The following is an 8,686-nucleotide window of genomic DNA, read 5'->3' on the forward strand; positions in this document are numbered from 1 at the left end:
CGGACCTGATGGCTTTTATTTGGCCTTCCAGGTTGCTGCAGCGGAGCAGGGACTCGCCGAGTATGCTCTGCAACTTAGCAACCTTGGAGGCAATGAACTGGGACGCGTCTGGGTATAGGCCGTTATCCTGGTCCATAAGGAACCGCATAAGGGCCATAGTGATCTTTTCGGACTTAAGCCGTGGGTCGTTAGCGGTGGGGTCGGGTACGGGGGCGGCTTTGGTCGGGTTGTCGCTGCACGGGGCAGGATTTGGGGCGGGAAGACCGGGGGTGGGGAGGGAGCAACGGATCTTTTCGCGGCCTTGTTGGGTTTGCGGGGGAGGACTGCTGCGAGGGGGGGTATCGGAGTCATTGTCCGACTATATGCGGCGCTTACTTTTCCGGTTCCGGCTGATCACCTTCTGGTATCCCACGGAGTCCGACGCCTCTGTGTCCATCATGCTGATGGACGATGGCGGGTGGGGGTGGGGCGGGGTGGCGGTTCCTGAGCTGGCCTCCGGCCTGGGGAGGCTAGTAGATAGGGACAGCTAGTGTCTATTAATGAGAGCATTCATGAGGCCGTAGCCTGCTCTGACGGTACGAAGTGTGATATCACTTATGACCGTCGATGGAAAAGTAGCGGTGAACAGCTGCGAAGGAACCGGGACTTAGATCCATCGCGCCCTCGCTGTTTAAGTTCATTGGACCGGGGAGTCAGAAGACCCGGTCTTAACTCTCTGTCGGCTGCAAGGAGTTGTATGCCTGCTTTAAGTATTTCGCCGGCGATAATAATATGAAAGTAGTGAATGGTCGATCTGCTAGGCGACCGCGTTGGCGGGTGCTCGGCACCGCACGCCAACCGCTACAACGGCTTTCTTGCCGCGTTGTCACCCCCAAAGTGCTACACGACAGTAATAGTACAGCGTGTTAGGCCAGCGGGTGGCTATTTACGTATTTGCTTCTGTATAATTTATAGAGCTGACTGCTGAACCCAACACAGCCAGCTCGTGTCATAAAAGTAGTTTGGCACCGCTCGACAAACCAAAGGGCTGCGGATGCATTCTACCCAGACAAATCTAACTAATATTTCCAGTATTTTGCATGTAGCAGGAGCTAATGCTGCAAAAGCTTTTAAAGATTTATATGACTCTTGGTTTGATGCAAGAGGAAATCAAACACAGCGTTTAAAACATTTTATTGAAGGCGAAGTTGAGGGAAGTAACTTTACGTTGCATAACTTGTCTAGCATATTAACACTATTCCTACCGACACTTCACGTATACCTATTCCTACCGCGACCGGTCAAATGACCGGTTTTTCACAACTTATATTTTCAATATTGAATGCAGACCAATAGCCAGTTTACCAGTATAAAAATATATTTTCTTTTATTCAAGAGTACATAATCTACATTTCATTCTTTTTCGTCGCATTTTTTACAAATGGGCTTCTCAACTGTACATTTTCCGCATACGTACTTTTTACATTTTAGACAGATTTTGTTCGTCTTATTATCTTTACAATACCTTATCTGACATGTTTTCCGTTCACGGGAACCTGTACTTGTACTTGTACTTGCGATGGGTATTGGTTGATTTTCTTTGCCGAGCTCTCGTTGATATTCGATGGCAAGTTCTTCTGCCAATTGGAATAGAAATTCCTGTCTTGTAATTTCTCCTCCCGCAGTTTCTTTATATAACACCCATGCATTTATCCCGGCTAAATCCAAGATATTAAAAAATACTTGCAAAGGCCATCTCCGAGATTTAGATTTTACCGAATAATTTCTGGCCATTTGATCGGTCACATCTACGCCAAATTTGGTGCTATTATACAATTGAATTGTCTCCGGTGTTCGGGTGTCGTTTTCTTCAACTTGTACGGAGTTGTGCATTGAACTGAGAATTAAAACTTTCTTTCTTGGTTTGGCTTTGTAAATTGTCAACATACAATTATTTGAGCGATAGAGTTTGCTTGAGAAAAGTGCCATGTCGTCGTTTTTCAGTTTTACTAGTTTTGGTAGCTCTTTCCTATTTGCTCTAATTGTTCCAACAATCGTAGTTTTGTTTGCTAAAAGTTTTGTTGCTAAAGGTAGGCTTGTAAAAAAGTTGTCTGTGGTTATATTTCTTCCACATCCTACATACGGTTCTGCTAATTTCATAGTGACAAACTCTCCAAGAGGAACTGAGGGTTCTCTACTTTCATCTTTTCCCAAATATGGAAAGCCGTTTATTATATATTTGCTGCGTACATCGGATGCTAACCAAAATTTTATACCAAATTTGTCCGGTTTATTGGGCATGTATTGAGTGAATCTACACCTTGCTTTCGTTGGAAACAATTGTTCGTCAATAGTAATGTATGGTCCTGGTTTATAACAATTTTGACTGTTGTAAATAAACTTGTACCAAACTTCGGAAATCATAGCGAATTTATCAGTTTGTAACCGTTGGCTTCGTTGATTTCTGTCGTCAAATCGAATAAATCTCATAATCTCCGTAAAGTCATGTCTACTCATAGTATTTGAGAAAAAAGGCGGGCCCCACTTTTTATTCCACAGAAGTGCTATATCTATATTCTTAGCCTCATATGCGCCGCGTGCATACAGAATTTCAAAAAATGCATATAACTTTGCAGTAGACAGTTCCCATTTATATCCCAACACTCTAAATGCCTCTGCCTTTGTGCACTTTCTTATAAGTTCGATTATATTCTTATCAATTATCACAGAAAATGCCGTCCTAACTTCGCCTTTCATAATATTACGTTTACTGTACCCAGTCGGACCTGATGTTTCCCTAAAAATATTATGATCAGGTGCTCTTCCAGGATTAGACCCTATTTTTACTTCCTGCCAAACAGTTCCGTCCACCGCAATTTCGCTTGCCTCTTCCTCATTCTCACTATCGGAACTAACTAAAAATCTCCTTCTCTTTCGTCGTCTACGTACGTTCGAAATATTCTCTTCGTTCTCATCGGTGTTCGAGTCGGTTTCAAATGGATCATAATTTTCCGTATTGTCGTTTTCCATATCCAGAATTTCCTGATCATCGTCAGAACATTCTGCATCGATATCATTTATTCTCTCTAATAATACATTCGCACTCCTCAAACGTCTTGATATTTTGGGGTAAATATTCAACGGAGAAAATAAAAACTAAAATATGAAAATGTAAATCAAAATAGATAAAAAAATGAATAAAAGATAAAATGTGAAACTTACTGCGACGTATTGTTAGTCTTGTTCACTATTTTGAAAATTGCACTTATAACACGTACTATGACATAGAATATTACAAAATAATAATAAAAGACTGCCAAGTATGCTCTTTGCGATTTTCACGTTTCGATGCACTCTGTTCGTGTCGCAAGACTATACTGATTTGAATTCGTGAGAAGACGTCTATACATTTCCTTCAGTCATAAGTTTATTTATTTTACGTCATAGTAGATAAGATGGCGTAAGAATATTCGAGGTTCTGGACCGTATCGGATATCAACCAAGCAAATAAACACCGCTAACCCGATAGTCGATCGAGAACTGTAAACACTTGTAAGTGCCGTAAACCATTTTCTGGAAGGCACTTCTCGGATAAAATCGTGCCACAACTACATTATGTTTTGTTTCTAACGACTTTATAGTTTTGGCATTGAGTCTTAGAGAGAAACTATTACAAAAGTGTATAAATCGTACTACCGGTCAAATGACCGGTCGAGGTAGGTAAGATAGACTACAAATATTTCTCAGAAAATAAACAATAAAAAAATAAGTGAATATTGAAAAATGTATCATACATATATATGAGGAAAAGTCGTAAAGTTTAAAGGCGATTCACTTACGTTGAATGTAAGAAATTCCAATTGAAAATTTAAAAACGGTCATTTGACCGGTCCCGGTAGGAATAGTGTTAAGTAGAGCAGGATGCAAGGCTAAAGGTGCTTTTCAAGAGTTGCACAGCGTTTGTTTTAATAGCAAAGGACAGAGAACAGAGCTTTTAGAGGACTTCTACAACGCAGGTTTTAGACCAAGTAACTTATCCTCTATACTATGTGGGAGCTCATGCTTCTTTTACTTTGAAACAACTTTTTTTTTTTATTATCGTGGGGGAAATCTGCTGGTCAGACAGCCCCGTCCCGCACGAAGGGCGGGGCGGGGGTAGTGCGGGGTTCGACCCGCTAAAACCCCCACGGCGGCCTAGGGCGCTGGCGATTAGCGGGGGAGCCACGGGAACTCTCAAGAACACGACCGCGGCTCCCCCTCGCCTGGCCGGCCACCAGGATGGAGCGGTGGCCGGCCGCGTCCCGGGGGGAGATTAATCCTCCCCCCATGAACATCTTGATTCGGCGGAGCGGGGGACCGCACCCCACACCGCCTCGTTACTCCCAATATGGGGAGGACATCTTCAGTCGGCGGGCGGCGGGCAATTAAATCAGCATAATCTGGTACACCCGCCGCCCGCCTATTCTCAGCTGTTCGGGGTTTCTTTTTTCCAATGGAGGGGGAAATGCTTTACGCACACCATAGCGATGGTAGTGTGGGGCTGGCCGAGGTAGTGCAATCGGTATACCCACTAAAACCTAAACCTCCCTTCAGCCATGATGTAGGATCCCCCCTCAATGGTATCCGCCGTATAGCATTGCTTCGTGAGGGGGGCGGCTGGAATCACGTTTCTTAGAACCACCTACATTTGAGTCCTGGTTCTAGCTGTGAAATTCGGTCTCTCCTTCCTCTGGAGGTCGTTGAGGGCAGCCTCCTTCCTCTTGAGGCAGCCGTCAATAAACTTTTTAAAAGTCGGGTGCCCTCCTGTCCAGATCCGTTGTTTTCACGAAGATACGCCTCCTTTCGTTTGCCACCAAATCGAAAGGGGGAAAACCCGCAAGGACGAAAGAGGCGTCGAGCGCGGTGGTACGATATGCTCTAACCACCCTCGCCAGGATCGTCCTTTGCGCAGCGTTGAGGCGCTTTCTGTTGTTGGACACATTGACCGCAGGAGCCCATATTGGAGCCGCATACATGCATACTGACTGCACTACGCGGTAATATAAGGAACGTGCCCAATAACCGCCACCCCCGATGTTGGGCAGTATCCTGCACAACATTCCTGCATACTTAGTGGCCTTTTCACAGGCACCAAGTATGTGCTTCCGAAACATTTGATTGGCCTCAATGACCACACCAAGGTAACGTGTAGCTGTACATGCCTTAAGAGTATTATTACCAATCCTCAGGTCAATGGACCGCTTGGTCTTCCTGCATGTGAGGTGAAGGACCTCACATTTTTCCTCCGCAAGTTCTAAGTGATTTTGGTCAAACCAAGTCTTGACTGATTTCAAGGCGGCGGTAGCCTTGTTTCTGGCTGCCTCAATATCCCTGGCAGATATGACGAGTGCAGCGTCGTCGGCGAAGCCTAATAGGCTGCAGTTAGTGTTGTCGTCTCAACTGCGGTCTCTGAGAGACGGCCCGTACCTAAGTCCTTGGTGGACCATACCGGCCGCTCTTGCGACTTATGCCTGATGTTCGGGCTCTACCCTCATTCACTATCGTATCAGGGGAAGACAGCGTGCTACTCCCACTGCCACCTCGAGTCCAACCCAATCCAGGCACTCTTACGGAGTAGTGTTAAAGTCTTTTATCTCCGCAAGAGGGGCTTCAGCCTGGCCCGAGGGGACGAACCCCGAGGGGTTCGCCCAGCATGCCGTACATCGACGGAGCTGGACGAGTCCACGCTCCGTATGCAGTTTCGTCCTATGTTCGTCTCTTTGTCGTTCTTACGGATCGTGCGAATTTTTGGAACTCCTTAAATAGCTGCGCTGACACCAGGCTGGCTTTGTCGATCGGCCACTGAAATCCTTCTCGAATCGCCGCCTGGCGTAGGTGTTCCCTGTCCTCTACGTAACGCTGACAATCGTAGAGGACGTGGTTTGGAGTTTCCTCCTCCCCACATTCGCACAACTCATCGTCGACCAGGGCGAACGTCTTGAGCTTCGCACGGAAGTCTCCGTGTCCGCTCAAGAACTGCGCTACATCATGGTCGACTCTGATCCAGCTCGCTGAGAGTCGGTCTGATACCTCGCCGAAGTATTGGAAGGTTTCCCTACCCTTCGTCGAGGACGGCCATCTCTGCTGCCACATTTCTAAAGTCGCCTCCCTCAGCCTTCTGCGAACTTGGGCTTCGGTGACGACTTCGTCAGCCAATTCGGCCTGACTCACTTGATAGGTTCCATGTTGGAACCCGAGTTTCTTCCTGGCTTTGTACACGCAGCTGAACTCCGCTATCGCCAAGTCCACAGGTATCTCCCCGGCGATCACGGGGATCGCATCAGTGGAGACTGTCCTGTAGGCTTTGACGCAGCCAAGCAGAACATGCCTCTGCGCCCTGGTGAGCACTTTACTCGTCCCAGAGGTAAGGCGGTCTGCCCAGCCCGCGGCAGCATAAGTGACGATTGGGACAAACAAGCCGCGGTACAAAGTACGCATCGTCCGATATCCCAATCCCCAGTTCGACTTAGCAATCCTTGCTAGCGCATTAAACGTTCGCAAGGACTTAGCATTCAAATACTCGACATGGGAATGGATACCCAGTCCAGAGTCAAAATGCACGCCAAGGTAACGCACAAAGTCCTTGACGGCAATGTTCCGACCTCCTACTTTTATCACAGGTGGCCTCTCTCTGTCGAGAGAGCCTTTTAAGAATATCATCTCGGTCTTGGTCGCAGACAGCGACAATTTCTGCTGGTCGCACCAGCGAGAAATGGTGTCCGCAACCAATTGGCCATTGCTTTCTAGACCCTTCCTGCTGTTCGCAAAGATCAAGACAAGAAGGTCGTCTGCATAGGCGATGGGCTCGCAAGCGAGCCCGGCGTTCGATAGGAGCTGTAGAACCTCGTCGAAGACTAAGTTCCAACAGCTCGGACCAAGAATTGATCCCTGTGGGCAGCCCTTAGTGACTTTCTTCCGTACTGCACCGCGATCAGACACCATAGTCACCACGCGGCCGTCGAAGTAGTCGACCACCAATCTAAATAGGTTTTTTGGGCAGCCTCGCTTCCTCAACGCGTTGAGTATGCTTGGCCACCAGACATTATCAAAGGCTGCAGCAATGTCGAAGAGCAGACCCACGACGTACTTTTCCTCTCGACCGGACGCAAGCTCCCTCATCTTTACCAAGGCATCAGTCGTGGATCGATGCGGCCTGAATCCGTATTGCCGATCGGAGGCGTAGTCGGGGTGCAAAAACGAACTAGCTAATCGCGTAGCGATTAGCTTCTCCAAGCCTTTGCCTACGACCGAAAGCAAGCATATAGGTCTGTAGGACTTTATCTCCGTTTCAGGTTTCTCGGGTCCTTTAAGGATGGAAATGATGGACCCGACTTTCCATTCCACGGGAAAGACTCCGTGTGCCAGGCATCCGTTGTAGAGTCGGAGGAGCTCGCGTGAGATCGTATTAAACGAACGTTTTAGAATCTCCGGCTCGATCCGATCTAGGCCTGGACACTTGCCGCTCTTCAGTCGGTTGACCGCCGATCTGAGCTCCGAGAGGGTGAAGGGACTGGCGTCCTCACTCTCCGGCTCGATGGCAGCTTCCCTCCTGACTCGCGCATGATCCGGGGAGTCATTCGCGGGGCTATCGTCCGGAATTAACCCCTCCAGCAGCGCGGAAGCGGTGGAGTCCCAGTCTGTAGTGTAACCCTGGGCAGTGTTAAGATTAATATTTGAGATGACCGTGCTGGCTGTCATCTTCTGCCTCGTGATCTTATAAATGAGGCCCCAGGGTTCTTTGTTTCCCTGCTCGGTCACGAATGCACGCCAGCTGTGCGACCGAGCAGCTTTGATGGCGGCTTTGTAGGCCTTTCTCTGTTTGAGATACTCGGTTCTCTTGGCCGCCCTCTGCTCCTCTGAACATGCTGTGTTCTGCGAGGCTCGTCTAAGTTTATAGACTCGCCTCTTCTGCCTCGTCAGGTCGGCCGTCCACCATGGGACGGATTTTGAATGCCACTGCTTGGTTGGCATCGAGGAGTCGCACGCTTGGACGATCATTCTTTCGATCTCCTGTGCTAGATGTTCGACTTCCCCCTTATTGTTCAATGGATTGGGGGATATACTCCTCTTACTTTCCTGCAGCGCCTTGTCGAACTCGGGCCATTTTGCGCTTCGGAGTCGGAACCTTGGTAATAATCCGTTCCGGTTGGTGCTGCTGTTGCTACTACTAATTTCGGCAGCACCGTCCTCGGCGCAGAAACTCAAAGTGAACTCTATGACTCGGTGGTCGCTGGTCGTCAGGTCCTCGCGGACCTTCCAACCTCGCACCTTGTCGCAAATGTCAGGTGTCGATAGTGTGACGTCGATGTAAGACTGTCCACTAGGGCTGGAAAACGTCGGAGCGTTTCCAGCCTCGTTCAAGACAACCAAGCCATGGCTCACGATAAACTCTTCGAGTTTACGGCCTCTCACGTCCGTCTCCGCACTGCCCCACTGGGCTGATTTTGCGTTAACGTCGGCAGAGATAATGACTCGGTTATGCCTAAGTGCGGAAAGAGCTCTCTCCAACCGCGCCAGACCTGATTCAACGTCATCGGACTATTGAAAGTACTGGCTGATCAGGAAGAAGCTCCCAAACGACCCCGAGATGCTGGCACAGGACAAATGCGTGTCGCACAAGTTAGAGACTTTGACCACGGTTAGATCCGGGTTTCTGACCGCTATTGCA

The 8,686-nt window shown here is 48.2% G+C and overlaps 1 long non-coding RNA gene across 1 annotated transcript; it reads right to left on the reverse strand.

Moving 5' to 3' along the window:
* Positions 1-1,339: 1,339 nt before the first annotated feature.
* LOC143261211 (uncharacterized) lies at positions 1,340-3,337 on the reverse strand. Its single transcript, XR_013035399.1, has 2 exons — positions 3,202-3,337; positions 1,340-3,135 (listed from the first exon to the last, which is right to left on the reverse strand). It is a non-coding gene; the product is annotated as an uncharacterized LOC143261211 (long non-coding RNA).
* Between the last annotated feature and the right edge of the window lie 5,349 nt (positions 3,338-8,686).

This window comes from Megalopta genalis, unplaced genomic scaffold (assembly GCF_051020955.1).
Source record: "Megalopta genalis isolate 19385.01 unplaced genomic scaffold, iyMegGena1_principal scaffold0041, whole genome shotgun sequence".
Lineage (NCBI taxonomy): Eukaryota > Metazoa > Arthropoda > Insecta > Hymenoptera > Halictidae > Megalopta > Megalopta genalis.